The following is a 17,210-nucleotide window of genomic DNA, read 5'->3' on the forward strand; positions in this document are numbered from 1 at the left end:
GAGTGGTTTCTTCAACAGGCTGCGTAGGAGTCGGACAGGTTGATGCTCAGCTGGTGTGCTTCAGTGATTGCCCCAAATACTGATTTTAAATCAAAGTTTAGCTGCTCTGGGATATGTTTCTTGTAGAGGTGGTTCAGAAGAGCTTGCCTAGCTTGTACCCATTTGTTGTGAAGAGCCTCTGGCCCATGGTCTGGCTATGTTGTTAGCTGAAGGGTTTTGGGACCTTGCAGCTGGGGTTAGGGAGTGCAAATGTTTCCCATTAGCTCCCTGCATACCCTAAGTTGTGATTCATCAAGGGAGACAGTGCAAAGCTGAACTTGAGGCCTGAGAGATGTTTCTTTGAAGTTACTTGTGCCTAAAGTTAGGCATGATCTGAGTTGCCTTGCTGAGCTGAGGCCTGAAGGAGCACACTGTGCTAACACAGTGCAGTTCAGTCTTTTCCTCTTAAGCATTGTCCAGAGATATGAGTTTCAGAAGGGTCTAAAACCTTTCAATAAACCATTCCATGGAATGATGCAGAGCTTTACCTATTCAGTGATTTTCTACCAGTAAGCTCAGCTACATTGGAGAGCCCAGAGCTAAGCTTGCCCTCTCTGGGCCTTTCCCTTCCTTAGTTTCTTCAGAATGTTTCTTTTCAAAGGCAAGTGGGAAAAAAAAATCCTAAAATGGGACCTTAAAAAGGTGGGGAATTAAGCAGATCATATCATCTTGATTCCTTTATCTCACTTAATTAAGGAGAAGTTTGCCAATAGTGATCTGGTATTTCCTAAAACAAGCATATATGAAGAACACTTTGAGGAACTTCAAAAGAATTTTCAGGCTAGATCAGGAAAAGATAAAAACAGAAGTGGAAACTTCTAATACACTTTATATTTCAGTACTTACAGGAAGTACATTGTTGCATAGGATACTAATGAATTCTGCAGGAGGAGGTTTCCAAAAGAAAAATGAAATGGCACCTTCTCTATCTTAGAGAAAAGGTCTGAGGGCTTTTGCAATTATGACAGATATGCAGTGGATTTGTATGGTCATATCACCTGGAGAGATTCTATCTCTGGCAAAAGGCTATTTGGAGTTTCAAGTGTGTACACTATTGAATTTCTGTAGCAACTTCCTGGTCTAGCTGTGAAAAGTGATAAAGGAAATGGTAAAAGTCTATCTTGCTTTCAGTTGCCCTGTTCTACACCCGAGGGCAGAAATTCTGCCCTGTGTGCAGCTGGGTGCAGGAAGCTTGGCAGGAACACACTGGAGTGGCTAAGGATGAACACATAAAGTTGGTGCTGATGTTCCCAACCAGGTAGTGAGGCCAGAAAAGTGAAAATAGCAACATGGATACTCCAATACACCAGTGACACTTGTCTGGAAAAATTATTACTTGACAGAGTCTTAATTAACTCAAGTGAAGAAGTAATTCTAAAATCCTGATTTTGGAATCCCAGAGAGTTAATGCTCTCAGAAACAATGTGACACAGGATTGCTTCACATTTGTAAAGCACACAGAAATCACAGGTAACAGTTTTGTGCTGTTTGAAGAGTTCTCTGGTGTCAGCAGAGTCCTCTGTGGTGCCTTGAGAGTGGAGGGTTTGTGTCTCAGGCTCAGGTCAAGTGTTCAAGCCCAAGTATGAACATATTTTAGGCAGCAAGGCATTTCCATCCAGGACTGAAGCACGTGGACATTTTTTTCTTGTGTACAGGCAAGATATTTAAATATGGGGTTAGTTGCTCTTTGTATCTTCAGGGCTCCAGGTCCTTCTAAGCCTGTGGTCACTGGAAAGCTGTGGTCACTGAAAATCCAGAGGCCTTTGCCCTTGTGAAAGTTCTATTCTTGCTTGGAAGTGAGATTTGGACTCCTGAGTTACAAAGATGCTTTTCCAATTGTTATATCTGTCTTTCTGCTTCTTTATAAATCAACCTGCTTGGTCTGAACTGAATGTTTAAATAATAAACAGCTAAAAGACTCTCTGATGGCTTCTTTCTGAGTGTTTCCCTTAGGGAGCCCTTGGGATCACATGGCATCTGCCCTGACCTTAAGAACCTGCTTTCTGGAGGCTTTTTTACAATGCTAACAAACCTCACATTTTAACTAGCTGTTAAATAAGCCAGTCAGTGGTAACTATTCAGGACAGGGATTAGGAGAGTATTCTTGCTGGCATACAAGATGGCTCTGTCCATGTGCTGGCCAGGGATGAAGGGCTGGAAAACTGTGTGGTGGAAGAGACTATTAATGTGATTTTCCACAACTTTCCTTGCAGCTGCATTTTTGAGAGGAGAGAGAGAGAGAGATGGCTAGGCTTGCAGTAACATGTTGTGCCGTCATAAATGCTACAGCCACCATCTGTTTCCAGCCCACGACTTGAAAGAAAACTGAGCAGTAATCTCATAATTCACATGAGTGTTTTACACTTGTGAACCCTTCCCAACCTTTGTCTAATAATGAGGGGAGTGCATGGTGCTAAGTTTTGTATTTTTCCTGTACGTATTAGTGTTTATTTGTATGTCTTCTCCTGTTTTGTTGTTTTGTGGGTTTTTTGTTTTTTTTTTTAAATTCACGGGGAGGAAAATCAGACCAGTTCCACCGTCAAAAAAAACATAATAAAGGCAAAATCCCAATTCCATTGATCTTGCTGGCAAAATTGTCCAGGAGGAGGTGCATTTAACATTCCTCAGAGTGTCTGTCTTAGTTACTTGTTGATGAAAAGAAAGAGAGACATTAGAAAGGGAAGAGGCAGGTTGCTGAACTGCCCTTTCCCTGCAGAAGCAGAGCTGCTACAAGAGCTGGACATGTGCATTTTAAACTGAACCATCAGGCAGGATGGTGATGGAAGGATGGATTTTAATGAAAACAGATTCTTCTGCTAATCTTTGCTTGGGGCTGGCCCTGGGCAGGATTAAGGATCCCACCTGCTGTGCCAAAGACACGCTCAGGTCGGGGCTGCTGGTGGGTGGGAAGAACACAAACATCTGAGAGTGGCTCTGCTGAGATCCCAGTCTGTCCTGGTGCAGTGCCCTCAGGGAAGCCAAAGAGTTGAGATGATTTAGTTGATGGAAATACTGCTCCCCTCCAGCCTGCAAAGCACAGCTGAGCATCATTTAGGATTTTTTTCTGGCTGCTCTTCGAAACCAAGGGCTGCTCTGTCTCTGGGCCTCCTCTCACCTTTGGACCCAATTTGCACACCTCCTCCTACCACAGCTGAATGAACTCCTGCTCTCCTCTGGCCTTAGGAACAATGGCTTTCATCATCTCTACCAGACTGCAGAGCAGTTCAAGGATGAAAGGGCTCCTCATTTCATATATCCCACTGCTGCTAGAGCTATAAATCATCGATGGACTGAATTTATAGCCAACTGCTACTGCAAGCAAGTGAAATTTATTTTGTGTTGTCATATGTATGGTCAAACTGCCCAAGAAGTTGCCAAACAAAGAACTGAGCTGCTGCTGAGCAACCCATTCAAGCTATTCTCATTTTATTTAAAAATAATAAATAACTGTCAATCAAAGGAACTTATTTTGACATGTGCTACCTGCTGGGTGATCTGCAGTATCCCCAGGATGTGTCTGTAAGTGGAAGATAGCTGCTAGCTGTTGCCAGGTCCAGCAGATATGACATGAAGTTCCACCAAGAAAAGGTTTGTGGTCTCAATAGGATTGGGGACAGGTTAAGGGCCACCTCCTTTTTTAGCATTAAAAATTAAGAATTAAAAATTTTGCTCTTCTGAGAGCGTTTGGTCAGGTAGCCCAGTGGTCACAGTGACTTCTGCTTGAATCAGTGACGAATCTCCATTGACCTGTACAGAGCAGTGGCCCTTCTTCTGTCTCCCAGTTTGCTGACAGGTGGATTGCTGGTGGCTCTCTGGGGTCTGGAAATCTGGCCTGTGCCTATTTTGGTGCCTTGTGATGGCGACGAGCTAAAAATGAGAGAGTAGAAACTCTACAAGCTGCTGGGGTTTGAATCACATATTTCTGTACAATTTACTTAGAGAGCCAACAAGCCTGGGAGGTTATTTTTGTGTTTTACCCAGGCTCATTAATTAGCTGGGGGTGTTGGGAGCTGTCACATTGAGCAGCCTTTCCCTGCTCACTCCTGTTGTCCTGCTGGATTCAATCCCTGCAGCCTCCCACCCCACTGTCTGTAGTTTCTGGCCACATCTGGAGTGTCTCCTTGCACACGTGCTGGTAGGAGCCTCCTCCCTGCTGGCACACACGTCATGGCTTTTGGGGACTCTGGAGTTACAGTCATCCTTCCCAACATTTGTTTTTCCATGAGAGGGAATGAGAGAAGGGGTACGGGAAGGGCAGTGGCAGGGAAGGCCTCTGACACGAAATTCCCAGGAACAGGATTTGCACATTTTATGACCGTTCAGATGGAAATGCAATGGAGCTGAATTATTCCTCCTTAATCCTGCTTTCTCACTTTCCTCCCAGCAGCCTCTTCCCCTGCAGTTTAGGTAATACAGAAGCTTATAAACAAATCCCACCGCGTGAAAAATAGCAAAGGGGAGGGAGGGGGGAAAGGGACCTGGGTTAGGGCTGTGATGGATAGACAGGTGGAAGGCAGGCACCAGAAGGGAGGATGAATGGTAAAAGCCTTTGATGGGAACACTAAAGAGCTATTGAAAATCCAAGGGGTGGGGGGAGGGAGGAGAAAGAATAGCAGGAGGAGGGAAAGCAAGGGAGTCGTGCCCCCGTCCCCCCGCCCTCTTTCTCAGGATGTTGAAAGTATTTGTCCTTCGTTACAAAATGATTGAACTGCCGCCAGGCCAGGCCACCCTTCCAGCCATTGCACTGGGAAACTGGCACTTCTGAAAGCCTCGTCGCCTCTCAAATTTTATAGCTTTCCCTTTTTGTGGGAGGTTTTGTGTTGTGCTGTTTGCAGGATTGTTTTCGGATTTGCCGCGTATCAAAGAGAACTATGTTTTGTTTTTGTTGCTCTGACAAACACAGAATCCAGGTAATGAAAAGAAAAATTAAAAAAATAAAGGCACATTTTTATCAGAAAACACAGCTGTCTGCCTTTTATTGAGTCAGAATTTCATGCATTTGGTATTCATGGTGTGAATTTGATTTACTTCTAGTGCTTTTCGAAGGAGAAATTTCACCCTACAAATAGAGCTTCTGCTTTACTAATGTCTCTGTGTGCACAAAAGTGGTGCCTGTTCTTCAGAGTCAGAGTAGTGAGGATGACCCTGTTGTATCATAATTAAAATGGATTTTGCATCACGTACATGTAGACAACAGAGGGAAAAAATAATCTTTCCCCTTTTCAGAATGGTTCCTGAAGCTCTGCAATGTCTTTGACCTACAGAATCTACAGATGGAAAGAACTGCTGAAGATCTGAGTACGAGACTGTTCCTGCTGCCAGAGGCTGTATTTGTACCATGTATTTATATGTGTATGTATTTATATAAGCCTGATGCTCGGAAAGGACTGGAGCCGTGTGTGTTCTTAATTAGATTTGGAGGTCTGTAGATGCAGCATCCACCCAGATTCTTGTTAACCAAGGGAGGACCCAGGGCTGTGAGGTCTGCCCAGTGCCATTCACATGTCAGAGAGGTCAAGGAGCTGGTGGTGCCCTGGCCAGGGGCTGACCAGGGCTGGTGCCTGTTCTGTGTGGGGTGAGTGCTTGTCCTGCTGCCCCATCGTCTGCATCACCCTCGCTGCAGCCCCAAGGGCACTTCTCTGAGTACACAGGGCAGACAGGCAGCTGTCTGTTGCCTCCAGGATTAGATCCTGGGATTAGGTCTCTGATGGGCCATGCCATATAATTAAAATAGTCCTGGAGGAGCAGAGAGGCAACGTGCCACCCATACACAGCTGAATACCAGGGGGCTGTGCTTGCTCAAAGACCCTCTGCAGCTGAACACATATATATTTATCTTAAGCAAATCTCTCCACTAACATAATTTACAACAGCAATTTCCACCTAAACATCTCCAGTGCTTGGTTATATTCATGAGTTTGCAGTGCCCTGAGAGGCAACACTGCCTTTGCCCCCAGTTCCAAAAGAGCAGCAAGGGTAAGTGGTTGGCTCAAGGTTAGGTGGGAGTCACTGAGGATGGTGCTCCACACTCCTGCCTTCAAAGGAATTTGCTGTGGTGACCAAAGCAAACAGGCCCTGCTGTTACCACGCTGGACTGTGGCGTGTCACTCGCACTTTGTATCTGAGATGCTGTGTCTGGGTAGGTATCACTGTCCTTGTGAAACCAAGTTTTACTTCTGGAGCGTGGGTGAACACTTGTCATCGTGCCAGGATGACACAAAGTCTAGAAATTATGATGGCAATTCAGGTCATGGGATAAAGGGGGGAAAAATGCTGTCTCAGAAGTGTCCCCATCTGGTGTCACTGCTGGTGATTATTTAAGATGCAGGACATGACTGTGGCAAGGATCAGGTTGTAGCTGATATGAATCATGCCTTGAAATAACACTTTCCTTCTTACATTGTGAAAATTACAGCAGTATGGGAAGTGAGGGAAAATGGGATTTCCCTGGAGGTTAAAGATTTTCCTTTAATCAGCTTTCATAATGTTAATTAAACTTTTGGAACAATGGCTGAGTCCTGGGATCCGCCCGCTCTTGCATAACTATCTCACAATGCTGATTTCACTTTCATGTTTATTTGCCAGCACGATTCCAAGAGAGAGCTGAGCAAGATCTCCACACCAAGGAGCTCCTTGGGGGTTTGGGAGAACTCACCTCCCTCTCTTACCTCTCCTGGGGAGGGAAGGCTCCAGCTCTCCCCTCCCAAGGAGGAGCAGCCTAGAGGGATCAAAACACTTTGTCTGTCATCATCACCCCATCTGCAAATGGGGCTAATAAAAACTTACTGGTATTTTGAGGCTGGTGCATATAAATATATACCCACCCATATGGAGAAAAGGGTGTGTTTATAGAGATCAGTACATGGATACATCTATTCCTGGTAGGTAAGATGGATTACAGTGCCACTTGTTCCCTGAATTTTTCACTCTTTCTGTAGCATAGTTGCTATGTGCCCATGGAAGCCACGGTCCCTGGTCCTTTCAGCAATGGGCTTTAATATAACCTGGTCTCACATCACACACACACAGAGAAAATTTGGGGAATGGTTCACAGGCAGGGCATGACATTGATCACCCCAGCCCCACAGGAATGAGAGCTGTGCTGGGCACATTTCCTGGGCCTCTTGGTGCCAGACTGGGACATCTCTCCCACTGGTCTGAGATGTATTGGTGAGCCCCAGAGCTGGGCTAGTGGTGTCTCAGAGCAGCCACCAGCCACACAGGTGCAGGGGGTGCACACACATCCAGCCTGGCCACTTTGTTCTTCACGTTAGAAAGGACTTGCTTCAAAAATAAGGTATGAAAATGTACAAATGTTGGACACTATCAGAAAAAAAAAAGGAGTCTATTATATTTTAGGTCAAAAAGTTATCTAGCTTAAGATTTTTAAATATGTGCAAAATGCAGTTTGTGCAGAAGGGCCATTAATCAACCTCTGGAGGAACTGCCTTTTCTGCCTATTTTAAAGCTGCAAAGATGAAAACAAAAAGCGGGGAGTGCGGGAGCAGCTCCATTTTCCCATTGTACAGAGCAGGAGGGCACCTCTATCTGTGCAGGCTCCTGCTTCCCTGGCAACATGTTCACATCTCTGCTAAAGCTGCTGGAATACACCAAGCCACACAAACTACAGGGCACTTTCCCTGTTGGCACACGCCTTTGTCTGCTCAGAGGAGATGCTCTGTAAACACCACTGCTGGACGGGTTTTATGTGACTTATTCCTGATTCATTGGCCCTAAATTAGTAGCCCCAAGGCACATACCTTTCCTACAGGCAGGGAAGGGATTGCCTCTTCTCCCCACCTTTGGGAACTTTGACCTGCTGGGATCACAAACTGTAGGAAATCTCAGAGGCGAAGTCCCAGGTACTGCCAGCAGTAAAACCCGGGAGTAAACAGATTAGATGTGTTTGAAAGACATTTCAAGGGAGCTTGGGCTATCTGGCTCAGCCTCCCCACACCACCAGCAAGATTATTTCAAGACTGATTTTGATGGCATGAAGGCTTCTTCCTTAATACAGGAATTGGCTGTGTAATTTCTATATATACACATATATATTTATCTTATTTTCCTCTTTGGCAGTGGGGAATTGAAAATTCTTCTCCACACCCCTTTGATTAGCACAGGAGTGGCAGGAGGGATTTTTCCTCTCTTAGTCATTCTGGGCAACCTTTGAGCCCAGGTTTTCCACCCTGTTAGGAAGCTGCAGAGGCCACGCGAGTGAGTTCCTGGCCAGCTGGGAGCTGTCAGCTGCCTTCAAAGCCCTGGCCAGCCCTGCTGTGATAAATCCACGGTGAAGTGTGTAATGCACATGGTATCAGCCCCAGATCCCACACAGTTCCTGTCCCAACAGGGATGAAAGCTTTTTCAAAAACTGTACAAAAGGGGAAAACCTATTTCTTGGACTTTTTTGAGTCAGTTTATGGAGCAGTCAAGAGTGTTAGGGTTGGGTCTTGCTTGGTTTTAACAGAGGGCTGCTGGTTGTAGCCTCTCACAGGAGTGAGGTGAGAAAGCCCTAAAAACTGACCTGGTCCTTCCTAAATCCTCCTTTGCAGATGGCAAAGTACATTGTTGATTTACACAAAAAAGAAATGCAGAATCCACTCTAGACATTTTGGGCTGAGACAAATGAAGATTTTGTTTTTGTTTTGTGATTCTGGCTTTGGCATCACCTCTCCAGTTCTCTTTTGTTTGGTCTCTCAGTGATTCATCTCTCCATTTCACTTCTCTTTTATTTGTTCCATAATTGCTGGCTTAACCTGGAGGCATGAGGCTTCCTTGTGGAAACATCACCAGGCTGTCAGTCAGCCACAGGGAGGTGGTACAGCTGGTACAGTCCTTCCTCCCTCTGAGGAGTGGGTGAATCATCCCTTGAATATGCAATATCATCCAGGACAGAAGCCAGGATTCTTAACAGGCACATGAATTTGAGCATCTCTGGAAACATTATTTCCACATTTTGGGCAGACTAAGAGACAGTAAGTAAATAAGCAAGCTGTGGCATTTGCAATCTCTTGTAGTTTTATTTAAAGTGACTGTCTGTGCTGGAAATGCTTGTGTGGGTATTAGAAACACAGAGAGAAAAGCGTGTATCCTTGATCTGATACTGCCCAAGGCAGCTTCAGGGTATGGCCCATTTAATGCCATTGAGCAGTCCATTGAACAGTTAAGAACCCACCAGAAACAGTAACTGCCTGCTTTCCTCATGAACACTCACAAGAACCAACACATCCAAAGCCTCTGTGTTGCTGGCCTATGGGTTTCTCCTTTGGAGATGTGTCCATGCTCCTGCAGGGAGTTGTTTCCCACTGCCCTCGCTCAGGAGCAGTGAAAGGCACTTCCCTCAGCTGGGATCTTGTTCAAAAGTGTCTCCCCTCCAAGGAAAAGAGCAATTTCCCGTGTTTTCCTGGGCCAGAGAATCAGGGAACATTTACTGCATCAGCAGGTAGTCCATGACACAGCATTTCACAAGATCAACTGGTTTTCCTGTGCTCATGAATCCAATAAAGTGCCCTGAACATACAATGAGATTTCACTGCTGAATGTGTAAGAGATGCAGTGGGAAAAGAGCTCTGCTCTGACTGAGCTGGGAAACACTGGCCAGGAGAGATGTGATACAATTTTCTCTCCTCTTATTAATACCAGGAGCCAAGACTTTTTCTGCTTCTCTTTTGTGCCAAGGTCATAGCTATGTGTTAACCTTCATCAATCCTTCTGATGATAACAGTGAAAGCAAAATACCATTAAAATTATCTTCCTAAATGTTTAAAGCACTCTGGCACTTTTCCAGGCAGTGTTTGTGCCCCTGTTTATGCTGCAGACCCTGGTGACCCTGGAATACTTTTATTTACGACAGCATAAGCATCATTTCCATGGCAACATGCTTTTCAAGCTGAAGATTGGGGATTGCAATTTCCTGAGCAATAGAAGAAGTAATGGTGGATTTTTTTTCTTCCTAATCAGCTAGTAGCAACTTTCATGTGCAAAACAACCAGCCACGACAAATCAGTTAAAAGCTACATTATCATCAAGGCAATTTGAAAGCTCAGCATGGTTAGCCTAAAAATAAAAGAGAGTTAGATCCAGTTGTTTAATGGAAATAGAGATGGTGAGATGATATCCTCACTGCTGCTCTGGTAAATTGGCTTCAATGTGCTCTGCAATGCTGCCTAATGAGGAGCAGAGCAGTTCCCTTCACTGCAGTGACACATTATTTACAGGAAGACTAGGACAGTTATAATCCTATATGGCTTCAGACAACGCTTTCCCATATTGGAGGAGATGACAAAGCCTGTTTGAAAACAGTCCAAACTATCAACAAAGGAATGTTACTAACGGGGATGTTGGTTAGCAGCTCGTGTGAAACTGCCCTTGGTGCTCTCTGCCTTCAGAGAGCCCTGGGGTGGAGCTGCTCCCCAGGGTGGAACAGCCTCCTGTGCACACAGAGGTGCCAGCACAGCCCTGGGGACAGAAATGCAGGATTGAGATGGGGAAACATCACAAAGCACTGCTTCCCTCCCCAAAATGAGTCTTCAACAGCAGTAAGTATTGTCACTCCACAAACAGGATCACTGAGGGGCAGAAAGATGCAATGATGTGCCCAAGGCTGCTGTGGCCGATAGTCAGAGGTGCTCCCTGGAGTCCAGGACACCATCCTATCTACCAGGGGCTGTGACCCATCTATCAGAGAAGGGTGTTTGAAAGCTGGATCTGTCCCCTGCTCAGCCAGCTTGGTGCCCAGCACCACTGGGGCCATCCCTGCTCGCTGGACATCAGCACTTTTCACAGCTGCTCTTCTCACCATCTCTCACTGGCAGAAAACTTGCACTAAAAATACTGCCTTAAGGAATTCAGAAAAAGGTGAGGATTTCTTTCTTGCTAGATTGCCCTTGAAAGCAAAGAGATCTCACTCCCTGTCCAGGCAGGATCTGATGCTGACCAGGCCAAGCCCAGGGAGCTGCTGTGTACCAGGATGGGTGTATTTAGCAGCATTGCTTCACACCTCTCTGTATTACCAGTTACTCATATCTCTGAGCTCCAAGTTAGACCTTAATGGTGACACTACAGAATTATCAGAGACAAATTTCTAAGTCATAGTACAAATAATTTCAGAGAAAATAAGTGCTGCTGGTGGTCCCACCCACCAGAATTATTTGAGGTGACAGGTAAATAAATATTAAACTACATTCTGTAATGGTTAAAGTACACTTACTCTACTTGCTAAAACCCATGTTCACACTGATTTGCTTTGGGCTTCCAGTAGTTTGGGGCAAATCTTCCATTCTTTTTGAAAGCAGTGGGGCAGCAGAGGTGCCTCCAGGGTACTGTGTTTATCACCTCACATCTTGTGAGGTCCAGCTGGCCATTACCTCTCCTAGAGGAAGCTGAGGAGATGCTGCTTTCAAACACCAGCTTTTCCAAGGCAGGGCCTGGTGAAGTGTTCTGGGGTGTGAGCTATTGGACCAGACCACTGCAGAGCTCAATGTCAAAAGCTTCCAGGACACCAGGATCTGCAAGGAGCCCTGGACTAGGCAACATTTAAAGGTTCCTTTTTACTCAAACCATTCTGTGATTCTGTGACCACTGCATATTGCTGTGCAATGCCAGCCCCAGCATCCCAGCACCCTCCTCCCTTTGAAGTCGGTTGTCAGACTTGATTTGGAGTCTAGGCACCTGGGATAGGAGCTCAGGCAGCCCCTAAGCACGTTCTGCCCCAAGGAGAGTGCTCACCCTCGTGCTGGCTGGCAATAGGAGAGCAGGAAGGGTTTGCAGCCTGCTCTCATGGTTTAGACTTGAACTTGGAACTATTTGTTTTTGGTACGCCACCCCTTCCGCCCTAGTTAATAGTCAACTTTGAAACCCAGCTTTATGTCCCATGTTTGATTTACATTTCAAATGCAGGGCCAGCAGGGCAGGCTGTCTAAATCACTTGTCAGCACAGGGGAAGGAGGTGACACAGTGGGAGGAAAAAGTGAGATGGGGCTATGGCCCAGTATAAACGTTCCCAGGCAGCTGGGCAAAGCTGTTCCTGGGAGAGTCCCCAGCAAGGGACAAATGCTCACCTTGCCCAAAGGTTGGGGTCCAACCCAGGCACCACACAGGGACCAGCTTGTCTCCTTTGATTTATGCTCCATTCTTCCAGCTCTGCAACCCTGCAACCCTGCATCCTGTTTTCCTTCTCCTCTGCAGCTGTACGTGGAGGTGAGGGCTCAGAAAGACCCAGCAAGAGGAGTTTCTTTTGAAACCAAAAATAGCCTGTCATGATTTTACAGGTTTTTTTTTGGTTTTTTGTTTGTTGTTTTTTTCTTTTTTTTGGTCAGCATGTCGCAATCCTAAATTTATCACTGAATTGGCATACAGGAAGCTGCTCTAATCTCCAGTTGGAGGGCACAGGGCAGAGCGAGTTCACTGGCCACTCTCAAGAACCGTCTGGCTGGAAATATCATTTTCAGCTGCTCTTTGATGAGGTAACATCAAGGAGCAGAGTGACTGCACACACCACCCAGGCCACTGCCAAATGCTCTGCAGGGCCAGTCAATGCCGCATTGAGGAAAGGGAAAACATTTGCAAAGTCGGTCAAAAATGGATTAGATGTGTTTTAAAGTAATTCCTGTGCAGACTGTTTACTTGGAACGGCACAAATATGATCAGCCTGTCCTTAGAGACCTTTCCAGGCCTGACCTGATGGATGTGGTGATGCCTAATCCTGCCCTGATGCTGCTGCCCAGAGTTGTGCTGTGTGTGTCTCGACAGCTCATCAGCAGAGCCCTGCTGGCTGCCACACACTGCCCTGATGCCTTTGTGCAACAGGACAAGCTCTTCCTTTCATCTTTTTAAATTAAACACAAGATCCTGGGGCTGCAGAAGGAGCAGCCAGGCCCTGGTGGGGATGGCAGGTGGAGGAGCCAGTGTGGAGGCACAGCCCAGCACCATCAGAGGCTGGTGAGAGCATTGTGCCTCTCCAGTGAGCCCACATTTGCCCCAGCTTCCCAAGATTTTGCTGGAAATAGCTGCCTCTGTTTCTTGCAAGCATGTTAAAAACTACCTGCCAGGTTCAGCTGATGTAAATCCTCATAAATTCGTTCACCAGCCTTATTCCCTGAGAACTGCTGCTTAATGCTCTGTTTCTTCATAGCTGCAATTTCTCTCAGTTTATTTTAACATGGTGCCTTGCTCCCAGTTTCACCACACACATCCTCTATATTGCCAAAAAGGCACTGATGAACATGAGCTGTGTTACCAGAAATCACATTCCTGTTCCTGTTCCTTGGCTCATTTCTCCCTCATTTCCCTTTGCCTTCCTATTTTAAGACTGCATGCATGACATACCTGTCAGCTAGATCCACTCAAATATTTATCCAGTAATTTAATCAGTGGATTTTATGGTACATTGCTAACTGCATTGATGATTTTCTCCTCATTCACGTAGCTTGGGTTGCAGTGTGTTAGGGAGCTGGAAGGCTGCAGGTTCATGGGGTCGATGAAGTCAGAGAAGTTTATAAACCATGAGAAATTTCTCCTTTTTTCTGACACCTGTGAGGAGCCCTGGCTGTGTGCTGTGCTGAGGGGAAGGGGAAAGCTCCAGAGTTGCTGGGCTTGGGCATCAACGTGACCCCACATCAGCCTCAGCTGGGGCCAACTGCCAGCACATGCAGAGGGAAAAGCAAACAGAAAAGGGGCAGAGTCCACTGGAACCGGGAGTGAGGGATTTTACCTTTAAATTTCAGAGCACACCCCCTTTTTCCACTCCCTCCTAATCTCCACTCATTCAGAAGGCAGAAACTAGACTTTCACAGGGAGATATTCCCCCCAAAGAAAGCCATTAAGCCAATCCCATCTTCCAGGCTAGAACATCCTTAGGAGGTACACCAGACCTCCAGGCTGTGCTCCTGGAGCCTACCAGGACCCCAGGCTGGAGCTCCCTAGAGCCAGGCACCACGGCTGAGCCCCCCAAACCCCCCTGCCCTGTGCCCCAAGGCTGGCTAACCCTGGGCTCTGGTGGTTTGGCCAGGCAGCCCTTTCCTCACCTCCAACGGGGCCTCAAAGCAAGGGAGGAGTGAGAGCTAGCACCCTTTTATAGTGTGAGTAATGGCTCAGCAATACCTTCCCCCGGGGCAAGGTATGCTCCACACACCGTGATTTCAAAAGAAGTTTAAAAAAAAAAAAAAATAAAGCAAAGAAAGAATGAGGAACTAACTCAACACACCCTGTAGGCAGGTTCTGGCTTCCCAGGGAGAATTAGAGTGCAAACTTCCAAACTGTGCTTAACGTGTTATAAACAGCTTTTTCTTTTGCCCCTTCCCCAACCTGAACCCCAGGTTTTGTTGTTTTTTTTTTACAGGGTAATGCTCTACCTTGACAGGATGAGAGAGGTGTTGTATATGTGTAGCTAGAGATACTTTATCACCCATTTCCATTAATAGCTATTAAGAATAGGGATAGAAATGATAATCTCCCTCTGTTGCATCCTGTGCCCAGTCTCCAGGAATCCTGTTACTTAACGTTTGAAACATCCTTTTGGAGGATAGATGGATGTGGTCGCCCCCCACTCATTCCTGGCTCTGGAAGCAGCAGCACACCCTGAGCTCTGCTCACCACAAGCTCTGGATTTGGCTACAGAGCTCCAGGCATTTGCTGGGGGGCTTTGCTGGGCTGGTGTGCTTGATATCTTGCAGGATAGGGAAGGAAGGCAGCGGGAGATTAGGGATTTTATCGCGTTTCCAGGAAAGTGCAGTGCAGAGTTTCATTGATTTGTGTGGAAAAGAAGCTGACCCTCATCGTTTGCACAGCTGGGAAAGAAGCCTGGGAGATCCCAGTGTCCTGTCCTTTCCTCTAACCATTAGGCTACACTTCATGGAGAAATATGGGACATGGGGGAATTTACACAGTCTTCCAACCATGAAGGTTGCTCCAAAAAGAAGCAATATTCTTATACAATAAGAAGCATAAATTGATAATAATGACATAATATTATGTAGATTATGTATATTATCAGTGCATCAGAGTAAGTGCCAGGCTGGACACAGTGCCTTTCAGCATACCTTGGCAGTTTTACTAAAACACCAGATAAGTGGAGATTGATACAACCTTGTCAGAAGTGTGGATACTTTTTCCCCTTGCAATAGCTGCACTTAGCTGAAATTCCATACATGATTACATTTTACTTGGGTATGTCTCCTACAGCAGTGGCATGAGGCCTATTAGGAAATAACTTCAAACTTACTGAAATTCAAAGCATTTTCAGTACATCAGTAACCTCAAACAGCTCTGGGTAATTGCTGCAGTGACACTGCCTTCACATCTCAAACAGCACTAGCTGATATTAGCTAGAATATGAAGATCAGAAGAAGAAAACATTTTAGGCTGGAATGTCTCTTGTTAAGACTCTTGCAGATGCAGTCAGACTAGGTAGCTCAGCATGCCCTGGTTTTCTCAAAACACTTTGATAAAATTATAATAATAATTGTAGTATATTAGTTAGTCCTCAGGGATAGCTCCATTTTCCATACATGTAACCTTTACTGCTTTGGGATGCAAGCTATTTGTCTTGGCAGCCTGAAACAGCCCATAACTTCACCATGATAACCATTTTTAGTTTGGCCTGTAGATTTATTTCTTTTTCTTTTTCAAATCCATCTGTCCTGAGAAGTCAAATTCCTGATTTTATCTCGAACCACCCACCCTCTTCACTTACAAAGAAGACCTTGGAACAAACCTTCATCCTCTTCCCTTGCTTTTTGGTTTTCCCTTTCATCATTCTCAAAGAGATTCATGTTTCTGTTTCATTGTGTCTGGGTTAAATACTTCTGTCCCTGGAATTTCTGTACTCTGAGGTTCTGTATTTATTACCTTGCAATAACAGCAATAACAGCCAAAACACTTTTGTTGAATTTACAAGTTTTAAGAGCAAGAAAAACAACCCAGAAATAATTTTCCTGCCTTAGCAAAGCTGTTGATGATGGGTGCATGTGTGAGAAAAGAAACCAGTTCTTCCCCCATCCTTTTCTATTTTTCTCAGAGGCAAAACCAGCAAAAACATCTCTGCTAGAGAAATCATTGAGACTCGTTGGCAGTGGTTTGCCATTCAGCAGGTTCATTCAGGCTGTTTTCATGGGTGATTCTTTTTTCAGATGTCCAGCATCCAAATATAGCAGATGTGGATGTTTTCTGTCTTTGAAAAGAGAAAAATAGTCATTTTGATGTAGACAGTGGGACTGATGCAAAACACAGGGTGAGACCCGGTGCCTGGTGTGAGCCTTGGGCTGATTTTCATCTCCACGTCATCATAGGGGCAGCTGTGAGGAGCCTGTAACTAATTTATAGCAGAACATGGGGCTATTCCATGTTGCCATAGGTTCAAGTTCAGCCCAGAATCTGCACGGGGTAGGAGGGACATAGGTCTGTCTTTGCCCTGTTCTTTCAGAGCATGAGCTCCACAGCCTTTGCACCACGTGCTCTCATCAGCTGCCCAAGTGTGATTAGGCCTGAGCAAACTCAGCCATGGGGGAAGGAATTATGCTGAGGAATTGTCTTAGGAGTGCTGTGAAAGTGGCAGCAATTTGAGAGACACTGGGAAAAACGCCTCTGGTAAAACATGTACTTCTTCACCAGCATTTTAGGTGTAGGCACAAAATGATGTTGAGTGTTTCTTGCTTCCCACAAAGTGCAAAGCTGTTCCTTTAGGTTCATCCCAAATCCTCTGAGTGACTAATTCCCTCTCAGAGTTAGCAGGGAAGACACGTTGGTCTGTTACACAGACTTAGCAGGGATTACTTGGTTTATCACCATCAGTTTTCCTACACTCCAGAGCCACTCTTATTCCCAGCCAGATGTTCAGAGGAGGGCCCAGCATCTGGGCAGTGCCTCACCAGACCCTCTGGGTCCTCACTGACAAATACCTACAAAAATGCTTTTAATCTGTTCTGTTTGGCTTGTCACAAGGCCACAGGGAGCAGCCTCACAGGCTGGATTCAGTTACTTGGGCTCCCACTTTGCCATCCCTGCTGGGCAGTCAGGGACTTTTTTGGGGTTTGAATCCTTCTCTTTGAAGGATTTATGGAATCACCCATTTTTCTGAAAATCAAGATTGCCTCTTGGGAACCAAAGTGTAGGTATTCTTCAATAGCATTTAGGGTTTTGCCTCCGATTGGGAACAGATGAATATTAAAATAATT

General features: G+C 45.6%; 1 protein-coding gene across 5 annotated transcripts in view; it reads left to right on the forward strand.

Annotated features, from left to right (window-relative positions):
* PDGFA (platelet derived growth factor subunit A) overlaps positions 1 to 5,598 on the forward strand; it is a 36,094-nt gene extending 30,496 nt beyond the window's left edge. For 3 of the 5 annotated variants that reach the window (XR_011681801.1, XM_071444028.1, XM_071444030.1), the window contains one exon: positions 2,253 to 4,998. The gene's annotated coding sequence lies outside the window, so the exon portion shown is untranslated. Of the gene's footprint in view, positions 1 to 2,252; positions 4,999 to 5,265 lie in introns of those variants that run through there. The other 2 variants (XR_011681802.1, XM_071444029.1) reach the window with 2 other exon arrangements.
* Positions 5,599 to 17,210: the final 11,612 nt, after the last annotated feature.

The sequence above is a fragment of the Agelaius tricolor genome, unplaced genomic scaffold (genome assembly GCF_023055355.1).
Source record: "Agelaius tricolor isolate 1412-34295 unplaced genomic scaffold, bAgeTri1.0.p SCAF_19, whole genome shotgun sequence".
Taxonomy (NCBI): domain Eukaryota; kingdom Metazoa; phylum Chordata; class Aves; order Passeriformes; family Icteridae; genus Agelaius; species Agelaius tricolor.